Source organism: Pelophylax lessonae (genome assembly GCF_965119305.1).
Source record: "Pelophylax lessonae genome assembly, chromosome: 4".
Classification (NCBI taxonomy): Eukaryota; Metazoa; Chordata; class Amphibia; order Anura; family Ranidae; genus Pelophylax; species Pelophylax lessonae.
The window spans coordinates 228,715,944-228,729,073 of record NC_138771.1 but is presented as its reverse complement, the minus strand read 5'-3'; the positions used below and the strand labels follow the sequence as shown (position 1 = coordinate 228,729,073).

Genomic DNA, 13,130 nt, shown 5'->3' with positions numbered 1-13,130 from the left:
TTCACCTAAGAGCCTTTTATCCCTTCCTTTTGCAAGGGGAAGCTGATCTGCGGGTCCGGTGGCTGCAATTGCAGCCGGGCACCCACAATCTCTCCCCGTGGAGACAGACCGTTGGTCTGCCGTTGTAAACACGGCAAACCACTGTTCTGTCAGCAATGAACAAAGGGCTCTTGTGCTCCTCCTATTTAGAAACACAGGTCCCTGCATTCATTTCACAAGTCCATCCCCCGCACAGTTAGAAGGCACCCCATATGGACACATTTAACCCTTTGTTCACCCGCTGGTGTTAACCCCTTCCCTGTCAGTGTCATTAGTACAGTAACAGTGCATATTTTTAGCACTGAATACTGTAGTAATGTCACTGGTCCCCCCAAAAGTGTCAAAAATGTCAGTTAGGTATCCAAACTGTCTGCTGCAATGTCGCAGTCCCGCTAAAAATCGCTGAATAATAAATGCACATATTTTTGCAGTTATAGCAAAAATAATAAACACACAAATGTTTACTGAAAAAATATGTGCATTTATTCTATTTTCCTGCAGAAGCCTAGAAGGCATTGTACCAGCGATTTGTGGATCATAGGTGCAATGTGGGCACCCGCAGACATGTCCTCCGGCTTTCAGCCTGTACCTCTGTACGTTCTTTCAGTTTGAAAGCCAGAGGACATTTCAGTGGTCTATGAGAGCACCCTATGATAAGCACCCTTGCAGCCCATTGACACTCTAAGTCTGTATGCTGCAGTGGGTAGATGGTTCTTGTAGTTTATTCATTCACAGAAATCTAGGAATGAATGATGCAGCTGTGTGGGCAGAGCTATTTTCAAAAAAGTGACAATGGGACAATGGGTATGGGACAAAAAAAAAACACATGCTGTCACAGGGAGGGGGCTGGTGCTGGAACATGTTGCTGGAAATATGGGTGGAAAATGTAACGTGTTCCAAAGGTGAACCTTGCCTTTAACACTAGCTTTCAAATTGTGATATACAAGCATTAATATAGCATAACAGAAATGATGCATCAGTGTTGTCCTGCAGTCTTCATACAGATTCACTTGGCTCTGGGAATTGACATTTGATAAATTAAACTTTGAATCTGATTGATGACTGTGTGGCAGTACAGATACATTAATATATCTGCCCAATGTAACTCTCCAAGTCATCCACCGATAGCTTGTTTAATTATATGTATTTATTTTGTTTCCTCAAAGTTTAAAAGTGTACATGAATTTTGGTATTCCTTTATGTACAATATATTTATCAGAATTTGTGTTTTTGTGTGCTTATATGATAAATATGTGAGTTTCTCCCCCCCAAAAAGGGGGGGGGGCAATAGGCCATTTGGCATTCCTGGTACACAAGATGTGGTGTCTGCATAAAGCATGGGTTTTTCAGCAACTTACTTGTTCCCCATGGGAGTTCAGTAGTTTGCTACCTAACCCTAACCCTGGTCATCTGGTATAGAGATTTTATGGTGCTGCAGATGACCAGTAGTGTAGAAGACTCTGGTGTTATTTTCTTGGTAAGGCACCTGCCTTGTACTGGTGGGAGGATGATCTAGCTTATGCATGATAAGGCATAAGAATTAAAATGTAAGGAAAGAAGGGGGGAAAGACAGAAAGGAAAGAAGAAATAAAGGCAGGGCGAGAGGACAACAGTTCACTTTAATGGGCTTGTTGTAGATATCTACTGGCTGTTGTTGCCAATCTTAAAATCCAGCAAATGGATCTTTACTGAGTGTCTGTTCCAATAAAAATAAAAGAAAACAGAAATTGTAAATGTTGATTCTTGGTGATGAACTCTACACACCCTAATGCTCTAGCCACTGTCCCTACACATACTGCCTATACCTATCAGACAGTAGACACTTAGGAGTTTACTTGTAGAAAAGGCAATTACATTTGTATCTACTCTAAAGAGTGTTTCCCCCATTACTTATATTAACATAAATCCTATTTAAATTGAGTATATGTGTGTGTGTCTCAAGGCAGTGACATTCCATGGTATACATGATTAACTCATTCCAAGCATAAATGAATTTCACAATTATCTCCATGGTTATAGGACAAACTAATTACTATATTATATTTTCTAAGTCAATAATGTTTGGTTCTAACATGATAATTTAATTTGTATCTACACAAACATAGCATTCAATAGAAATGCTAGATCTATCAAATGACTAAGCATAAAAAGAACATAATTGTTTTTTGATAATTATATACAAAAATTAGACACACGAAAAAGGTCCAATTGTAATTTTGCTAGGGAATTGAAAATGATCTACCACTAGACAGAAGCGGATCATTTAGCCAGCATATATTGTTGTTTTCAACTTTGATGAAGTGCATTTTTCATCAATCTACCATTTGCACATTTGCAATTGTTGATATACATTCTAATAATTTAATAACCCTTTTTTTTTTCTTTGCTGTAAAAATATCATGTGTGCGCTGACAACAGGTATATTGGTAGTCAAACATAAGATGGTACGCATAGTCATTTTGCAATTTGAAGAAAAATTATCTTCTAGCTAATTTTCCCTAAATTTTATAGGGGAATTATGTTAATAAAAGAATTCTTAATTTAAAAAAAAATAGTATATATATATATATATATATATATATATAATATATTTTCCAAGATCAGTGGGAGTCAAACCAAACAATGTAAATGCATATGCAGCTTTATTATTTACATGATTAGGCTGCTGTCCTACATAACTGGCATTTACCAGAAGAGCCAGTGTGAATATTGGAAGGTTGGTCTCAGTTCCCAAACCACACAATCCTTTCTGCCTGACTAAAAGGGATATTATAGTGTACTTTTAGAAAGCACATCATTTGAATTAATTTTGCAGTCTTGATCATAAAGTCCTTTTTTATATGATTTCCCAATTTTTACATTCTTGTTTTTCCATGGTATTTAATAGAGCAATTTATAGATTAACCACTAGAGCAGGCATGTCCAACCTGCGGCCCAGAGCCGCCGGCAATGCGGCCCACCGCAGAATTCCAGTCTCCCGCCCGCTAATTTAAAACAGCCGCTCTCGCGGCCGCCGTCTGTTGACATTTTTTTTTTTTTTTTAGGAAATCGGCGGCCACGGCCGCCGATTGGCTGAGTTGCTGCTGCACTGCATTCCGGGAGTTGTAGTACGGACAGTGCTCAAGTTCTCGGTGGCGGTGGGTGGAGAGAACTGAGCAGCAGAAAGCAGTAAACTACAACTCCCGGAGACGGAGTCTTGAGGCGAGCAGAGGCGGGAAGCGAGGGGACGGGTAATGTATGTCTGGATGGCTGCAGTGAAACAGATAAGAACAGCGAACAGCTTAGTTATAAAACTCCCGGAGTCTTTAGACTGGAGGCAGGCAGAGGAAGATGTCATCACCCTCCAGGAGGCCGTGCAAGGAGCTGCAATCGGCATTACTGAGGTGAGAGACCCTGACACCCCCACCTAACCCCTACATTCCATCCCCCCCATACACCCCATTTACCCTGCCCCCGTGCCCTGCCCACCCAGTAACCTTAAAATAGGAAATAGCCTTCAATACTGTCTGGTTGTCTGGTGCTGGCCATAGCCTGTGGGTCCTGCTGGCCACTGCCTGCGGGTCCTGATGGCCACTGCTTGCGGGTCCTGATGGCCACTGCCTCCGGGTCCTGATGGCCACTGCCTGCGGGTACTACTGGCCACTGCCTGCGGGTCCTACTGGCCACTGCCTGTGGGTCCTGCTGGGAGCTGGCCACTGCCTGCGGGTACTACTGGCCACTGCCTGCGGGTCCTACTGGCCACTGCCTGTGGGTCCTGCTGGGAGCTGGCCATTGCCTGTGGGTCCTGCTGGGCAGGCCATTGCATGTGGGCCTGCTGGGAGCTGGCCATGGCCTGTGGGTCCTGATGATCATGCCCTGTGGGTCCTGATGACCATGCCCTGTGGGTCCTGATGGCCACTGCCTGCGGGTCCTACTGGCCACTGCCTGTGGGTTCAGCTGGGAGCTGGCCATGGTCTGTGGGTCCAGCTGGGAGCTGGCCATGGTCTGTGGGTCCAGCAGGGAGCTGGCCATGGTCTGTGGGTCCAGCTGGCAATGGCCTGTGGGTCCAGCTGGTCATGGCCTGTGGGTCCTGCTGGCCAATGCCTGTGGGTCCTGCTGGCCAATGCCTGTGGGTCCTGCTGGCCAATGCCTGTGGGTCCTGATGGCCACTGCCTCCGGGTCCTGATGGCCACTGCCTCCGGGTCCTGATGGCCCCTGCCTCCGGGTCCTGATGGCCACTGCCTCTGGGTCCTGATGGCCACTGCCTCCGGGTCCTGATGGCCACTGCCTGCGGGTCCTGATGGCCACTGCCTGCTGGTTCTGCTGGGAGCTGGCCACTGCCTGCGGGTACTGCTGGCCACTGCCTGTGGGTTCTGCTGGGAGCTGACCACTGCCTGCGGGTCCTACTGGCCACTGCCTGCGGGTCCTACTGGCCACTGCCTGTGGGTCCTGCTGGGAGCTGGCCACTGCCTGCGGGTACTACTGGCCACTGCCTGCGGGTCCTACTGGCCACTGCCTGTGGGTCCTGCTGGGAGCTGGCCATTGCCTGTGGGTCCTGCTGGGCAGGCCATTGCATGTGGGCCTGCTGGGAGCTGGCCATGGCCTGTGGGTGCTGATGACCATGGCCTGTGGGTCCTGATGGCCACTGCCTGCGGGTCCTACTGGCCACTGCCTGTGGGTCCAGCTGGGAGCTGGCCATGGTCTGTGGGTCCAGCTGGGAGCTGGCCATGGCCTGTGGGTCCAGCTGGCCATGGCCTGTGGGTCCAGCTGGCCATGGCCTCTGGGTCCAGCTGGCCATGGCCTGTGGGTCCTGCTGGCCAATGCCTGTGGGTCCTGCTGGCCAATGCCTGTGGGTCCTGCTGGCCATGGCCTGTGGGTCCTGCTGGCCATGGCCTGTGGGTCCTGCTGGCAGTTAGCCATGGCCTGTGGGTCCTGCTGGGTGGGCCATGGCCTGTGGGTCCAGCATTACCCACCAGCAGTAACCGCCAGAAGGACCCGTCAGCAGTAACCGCCAGCATTACCCACCAGTAGTAACCGCCAGCAGTCTGCAAAATAAGTAGAAAAGGTATGTGCATTAGCGTGTGTAAATTGTTGCAATATGTTTTTTAATAACTAGTTGTGTTTTATCATAATATGTCATGTCCTTGTTCGTACATGTATGAATAAGGACATGACATTTTCTGGCTGCCTAAGTCATAGGTGCTAGAGGGGCAACTATCCCCCAGCACGTAACAGTAAGTATACCAGCATATGCAGTGTTCCTGACTCCTCACACCATGACCACTTCAAATCACTGACATGGTCATGGTGGTTAGAGTTTATAAGGGTGTGTGTAGTTCCGCGCTTAGGATGGGGGGTATATATGTACAAATGAACACCGCACCTAGCTGCTGCCCACTTCAAAAATGCGACCCTAGAAGGGGAGCACTTGAAGAAATATAAAGGAGGAAGGAGGTGATTGGCGCTGCCTGGTGGGGTGTTATGGGAATGTATACGTAGGGTACTATGCTTCTAGTAGGATATCCTATAGAAGCCTGTGTAATAATTTAATATTGGAATCTGTGTATAATCAACTAAAGTCTGATAAATGACAGACCTGTATAAAACCAGAGCGGGTCTATGTGTAATTTCTAAAAATGAAATAAAACCCTATATACATAGCATCAATAAATACATTTCATACGTACAAAATGTGCAAAGAGAGGTGCAAAAAGTGAATACACAAGGTGAAGTGCTAGAAAATAAGATAAAAATTGATCCAATGTGGTCCAGTAATAAGTATGTGACCATAAAATGACAATTGGTAAGTATACTATAAAAATTCTTAATAAATATAAGTAAAGTAACTAATAACGTATATATGACCATAAAGTGACAATTGATAAGTATGCTCTTAAAAGTGCCAATTTTGAGGCCAAGGTGAACCAAGCTAGTTTTGCACGGATATATTCACCAAGGAATTGGTTCACCTTTGCACTTTTTGCACTTATTTATTTATTGGGAATTATTTATTCATTTTTTCCACTTATATTTATTGGCACTTTTAAGAGCATACTTATCAATTGTCACTTTATGGTCATATATACGTTATTATTATACTACAATTTTCCCTTCAGTCAGCGTATAGAGCGACAATTATTTTTTTCAGATCTTCAGCGAGTTCTTTGCCATGAGGGGCCATGTTGAACTTCCAGTGACCAGTATGAGAGAGTGAGAGCGATAACACCAAATTTAACACACCTGCTCCCCATTCACACCTGAGACCTAGTAACACTAACGAGCCACATGACACCGGCGAGGAAAAATGGCTAATTGGACCCAATTTGGACATTTTTACTTAGGGGTGTACCCACTTTTGTTGCCAGCGGTTTAGACAATAATGGCTGTGTGTTGAGTTATTTTGAGGGGACAGAAAATTTAAACTGTTATACAAGCTGTACAATCACTACTTTACATTGTAGCAAAGTGTCATTTTTTCAGTGTTGTCACATGAAAAGATATAATAAAATATTTACAAAAATGTGAGGGGTGTACTCACTTTTGTGAGATGCTGTATATTAAAAAAGTATGCTGTACTCTGCCATTAAAATTATTTCTCAATCAAAAAGCATTATATAAAAAGTGATATAATTTATTATCCATACAGTGATATTCACCCCCCTCTGTCTACTGAAAACTACCAGTAACTAACATTTTTATATATTGCCTGTTTAAATGTGGTAGAAGTGATAGAGCCCTTGGTCCAAATAGTGTTAGAGGCTCAGTTGTGTGGTTTATTGTTTTTTTGATTGCTTTGACATTTTGAAGGTAGCGTGGGAATAATGTTTTCTTTTTAATAATATTTCAAGTGACCTGCTAGTCCCAATGCTTTTTTTTACATTGTAGGTTTTTTAAAAAAATGGCTGAAGTACTTTTTTAATATGCCCATGAACTCCTTATTATTAAAGGGGTTTCCCCTTTCATCTAGGGAATGGAAATCCCTTTACATTGAAATGCAGATGGGCTACATGGTTTATTTGGTTTCAAATAAAGACTTACTGCCTAAGCCTTGGAAACGTCCAAAAGAAACTGTTATCCTCATTTAGAAACACAGTAAAGCCCACCATAGATGGTTCGAATCGCAGTCGGTTCAACAAGGACTGGCTGAGATTCAAACCATCTATGGGCAGGCTGACTGTATCAAAGTCGATCCATGGATCCACTTGGGTAAAGCCAACATGTCGGATTTTACATGGCCGCTAGCAATAATTACTGTGTGTTCTCTCGGCAGGGGTAACAGAATAGCTCAGTGGGAGGGATTCCCCCATCAACACAGTCAGTGCGATTTTCTTTACTGCAAATCCATGGTTGCATGAAAGAAAATCTTAAGAGGAGCAGCTTCTAATGCTTTAGTAACCCGAAAGCTGGTTGCTGATCAATGAGATTAGCAATCTTCACATTGTATCACTGCCTAACAGTTAAATAAGTCTTCCCCCTTTTAGCTGGAAGAAAAAAACCCTCTTTCAAAGAGCCCTCAAACTGACCACCTAGACAAACTAAAGTACAAATAAAATAAGATTATATAACACAGACAAAGAAAATGGCAAGATAAAAAAAAAAATAAAATTACAAAGTTTTTAGATATTGATGTGCATCCTCATGGGATGTCTAAATACGGTGTGTATCATCTTTCTGAAATGAAAGGATATCATCAATATTAACCTCATTACCAATTAATAGATTCCTATTGAGCTTTACTGGGCAGTTAACATGCTCACGGAGAAGCAGTCTGAAGCGCAATACACTGCCATAGAATTTAAATGAGCTTTGTGAACTATATTAGTAGCTAGTCTGTGAGGAATCAAATAAGGACATTAGTGGAGATTTTATAAGACGTGCCTGCAAAATGATATTAAACACCTGAAAATAGAATGAACTGTAATGCAGTAGAAATAGTACAGACATTTACTTATTTTTAGTCTCAGAAAAAGCTGCAGAGCACTTGATTAGGTAGAAGAGAAGGTGATGCTAGAATGAATCATCACATTGCAAAAATACACCTGTTTTAATATTTATAACACCCACAGCTACAGCTTTTCTTCCATGACTTGTATAGACCTTTTATTAGAATTCTTTCCACAACTTTGGAAATCTCCATGCTTTATGGAATAAAAATAATATCAATTAAACTTAGAAGTAAATAAAAATATTGGTATTATGCACAATCTGTGTGATAATCTATGAATTGTTAAAAAAAAAAGTTATGCTCTCTCTTGGATACGGAACTGGCTAAAAGGCCGTGTCCAAAGGGTGGTAATAAACAGCGCATACTCAGACTGGTCTGAGGTAGTAAGCGGGGTGCCCCAGGGCTCAGTCCTGGGACCAACCTTGTTCAATTTATTCATAAACAGCATTGAGGATGGGATCAGTAGTTCGTTATCAGTTTTTGCAGATGACACAAAATTGGCCAGGGCAATAACTGCACAGCATGAAGCGGATATCCTACAGAATGACCTGGACAAAATAACGGAGTGGGCAACGACATGGCAAATGAGGTTTAATGTGGAGAAGTGTAAGGTTTTGCACTTGGGGACTAAAAACATAAAAACACAATACACGTTAGGAGGGGAACCCTTGGGGGAATCAAAAATGGAGAAAGATCTGGGAGTCTTGGTTGATGATAGATTAGGCAATAGCATGCAATGTCAAGCAGCTGCCAAAGCAAGCAGAATATTAGCATGCATAAAGAAAGGGATGTATTCCAGAGATAAGACTATAATCCTTCCACTTTATAAAACTCTGGTCCGACCGCATCTGGAGTATTCTGTCCAGTTCTGCTCGCCAGTACTCAGGAGGGATGTGTTAGAGCTGGAGAGAGTCCAGAGAAGGGCAACTAAACTGATTAGGGGATTGGAGGGCCTTAATTATGAAGAGCGTCTGCAATCGCTTGATTTATTCTCCCTGGAGAAGAGACGCCTGAGCGGGGACATGATAGCAATTTATAAATATCTCAATGGGGATCTCAGCTTAGAAAAAAAGCTGTTCAGTCGAAGGGATTGCATGAGGACAAGAGGGCATACAATGCAATTAGAGGAGAAGCGTTTTAACCTCAGGCAACGTGGGGGGTTCTTTACTGTTAGGGCTACAAGATTGTGGAATTCTCTACCACAAGAGGTGGTTTCTGCGGGAAGTATGGTGGCTTTCAAAACACTCTTAGACGTACATCTCAAGGATCAGGACATTCAGGGCTATGTGAGATGATTACAGCCACAGACACCTACACAGGTTGAAGTGGATGGACTATTGTCTTTATTCAACCTCACCTACTATGTAACTATGTTAGATAATAGCAGGCATTACAACTTCCACCAATTCCTGGACTGTGTGACTTGTTGTCTCAACTGTTTGGGACTAGAGAAAGGCAGTGGCTTGGTACTTTACATTTGTAATACCTGCTTTTATCCAGGTGAGTGCATAATTATTTGAACAATTAAACAACACTATACAGAGAACATTATGAGTGTTTCTTTTCTCTTTTAAGCAGTGTACCTGAAGGTTACTTTTGGGGCTGAGACATATGGTTTATACAATCCTGGTAAAGAGATAAATAAAAAGAGAGCAATCATGGTTAGGAACATATCCACCAACAGTGACTGGCAGATGCCGTGTTTTTTTTTTTTTTTTAAACAAAGGCAATTCAGGCCCATCTGAGAGGGCTCATTTGAAAGGTAAGCACATGGTGAGGGTTCTTGGTGGTGGTCTGCACATCCCTCCTTAGGTGTTTTAATTTTTCACAAGGACTTATTTTGACACTTAATGTACTGCAAAGATTGATTTCTCTGACCTTGCCTTGAATGAATATATCACAGCATACTTGTGTTCGTATAGTCCTTATGTAGCACCATCTAGTGTGCTACTAATGTCAGTACAGGAAAATGTATGTTTTTTTTTTACTCATGCTTAAATCTCTTTAAATAGGTCATGGGTTTATTTTAGGACAGGGCTGGATGACTTATACAGACAACTCTTTGTTGACTCCCCCTGGTTCCGGAAAATGGGAGAACATTCTGGAAACGGGAGGGTGGAGGCTAGAAGGGTTGTTCTGCTTACTTAGGAGAGTTTATCAAATCCCCAGGCAGTGGGCCTGGCATGGGGCTATGCCAACCCTTAAATATGAGTCATGCTGGCAGGGGAGTCGGGTAGAAGATTGAGATGGAGTGCTGGGGGGACTGTCAGTGGCCCTTGAGGCAAACCCCCCAGTCTGGGGGCGGTGCTCTGCCTCATGCTGGAGCTTGAGTGCTGGCATGGGAGGATCCGAGCAACAGGAGCAGTTTGGAGGGAGTCTTCCCTGAGAGTCAGCAGTAGCAATGAGCACAGTGTGAGTATTACAGCACGGACAGGGACTTACAATGGCAGGGACTGCCAGACATAGCAGGTCTCTCTGAAAGGTAGTGGTTTGCTTAAATCTTCTCTAACCTTGCCCTGGGAGATCTCTCGAGAGTAAGTCAGGTGGACTGGTGAAGTCAGTCGGGTAGACAGGTGAAGAAGCAGCCAGGTGGGCTGGCATTTGCTGCAGTGGTGGAACTGGGATCAGTGTCTACAAGGGAGTTGGAGGTACTCAAGGATGCAGTTTACAACACGTTGTGCTACTTCCTAAAGGGACTTAGAGTTCCTATGCCTTGCTTTTCTAACAGAGACTGTTAGCTGCCAAGGAGAAGAATCAGTCAGAGTTGTCCCTAATTTTGTTGCTATCAAGTTAGGCATCCCATAATTTCTATTCCCCATCCAAACTATTACCCCCCCCCCCCCCCCTCAATAAAACTTAAAAAAAACAAGGTCAAAGATTGATCCTGGTCTCTGGATGAAAGCTGGAAAATGTTATTTGCCTGGTGGTATTAGAGTGGGGAACCCAGGCATCTGCAACCCCAGTGGTAGTAGTGCTACACTTAAATAGTAAAGACGTATAGTCCTTAAATAGTTCATATAATTCACATCCTTACATTGGTGAGTTTAGAGTGGACTTTTTTTGTTACTTAATATTGGGCCATTTTTAGGTTTATAGATTGCACAGTACGTTTGTGTCATCCATTCCATATAGGTTATCACATACGTATTTAAACACACACATTGAGCGTAACACCAATATTTGTATTTTTTATATAAATCAATGTACACTCAAAGGTTGTTGCAGCCATTTGATGCACAATTTTTTTTTGCACTTTATTTAGACCTAGAAGGATTTTTAAATAAAACTTAATAAAGTGAATATTATGTGATATGAGCTGCCCATAACCAGTAGGACTAGGCTCTCTGTGTTTTAAGTAATCCCTGAAACATTTGGTAAATATCTGTTGATTTGGCCTATAGAATCATTAAATAGAAACTTTCTTTAACAGGAAGACTACATTCTTTACAATCATTACAGCTTTGTCTGCCACTGTAGCTATTTAAGATGCTGGCACTGTTAATTGCCCTGTTAGCGAATAGTCATGTTTAGCTCCACCCACACACCTTTAGATTGACAGCACTATCTGAAGGAGTTTAGGGAATTTATGTAAAATCCCTGCCCAGACCCTCCCACTATTTTAAGCACTGCCTAGCAGGCTGCAAGAGAAATCCAACCTTTAAGCTGCAACTACTATGACTACATTGCTTTTAGGATACCATCTTGTTTGAAAATGACTGTTTACTACTCTGAAAGTTAAAAACGAGTGACTTTAAATACACTTTAAAGGGGATCTATTATTAACATTCATACGTAACAGGCTCAGATTCTTAAGTCACATTATTGCTTTAACATAAAGCCTGGACAAACAGCATGTGTTCTTTGGATACCAAGAACATTGTGAGTGTTTCACCTAGTTAGAGACTTGAGAGTCTGATGTTTTTAATGAGAGACTCTACTTTCTAGAAATGTCATGAGATCAGTAAGCATAACCTGCACATGTAATCAGCATAAATGAGGGCACCTGGGATTCGGACAGATTTTTAATATAAACCTATTCATTTTGTGATATTAATATTATTATACAGGATTTATATAGCGCAAACAGTTTGCGCAGCACTTTACAGTAAAAAGGGAGACAATACACCAACAGTACAATTCAAAACAAGAGGATTAGAAGGGCCCTGCTCCTGCGGGCTTACAATCTAAGAGGGAGGGGCTGATTAAACAAAAGGTAGCGACTGTGAGGGATGAACTGATGAGGGAAGTAGAAGATTTGGTTGTTAGCTGAAGGCAGGATAGGCGTTCCTGAATAGATACGCATTCAGGAAACGCACAAAAGTAGACAGGATAGAAGATAACCGGGCAGGTTAGGTTAGTGAGTTCCAGAGGATGGGAGAGGCTCTGGAAAAGTCCTGGAGACAAGCATGGGAGGAGGAGACAAGGGAGCTAGAGAGCAGAAGGTTATGGGAGGAGCGGAGAGGACAGTTTGGGTATATATGTATATATCTAAAATATTTTAAAAAAGACTACTGTTCTCATGTAAAGTGTAGAATTAAAATGGCTTTGTCACTAGAATAAAAACGTAAAAATAAGGGCCGCCTGTAAAAACAAAACTTAATGCTTACATTTTCCTGTCACCCATGTTACTGATGTTTGCTCTGTTAGATCTACAGCTGCAGAAGTATCTTCAGCGTCTGACACATTAGAGTGTGCCCAATGCCTGTCCTTTACTGAGCACTGTGGTTCCATGGCATATATCATTTATATCGGTTTTACAGCCTAGTGTACATATTGTCAGAGCAGGAGGTGATGGAAAATGTGGGGACACACACAAAAATACAGGGTTGAAACTTCCTTTTCTGTTTTTATTGCTGTCCCGTCCTAGTGACAACCTGTTTGGCAGTTTTCTTGTGCTGGGGTCAGGACAGAGATGGGAAGTGAAAAAAACCTCTTAGTGAGATCAACAACAGGAAAATACCCTGAAATAAATGCTAACTCGTCCCTGCGTTATGTACAACAAAAACAAAATAGATTGCCTGGAGATAAGCTTCAATTGGAGTGGTTTGCGTAAAAACCACCACATCTACAAATAGGAATTGGCAACAAATCATATTCAAGGTGCTTGCCTTTTAGAACCAATTAGAATCAATCTATTACAACAATGCTAAACACTTACTGTACATCA

The 13,130-nt window shown here is 42.7% G+C and overlaps 1 protein-coding gene across 1 annotated transcript in view; it reads left to right on the top strand.

Moving 5' to 3' along the window:
* MET (MET proto-oncogene, receptor tyrosine kinase) overlaps window positions 1–13,130 on the top strand; it is a 188,510-nt gene that overhangs the window by 85,839 nt on the left and 89,541 nt on the right. The window lies entirely within an intron of this gene.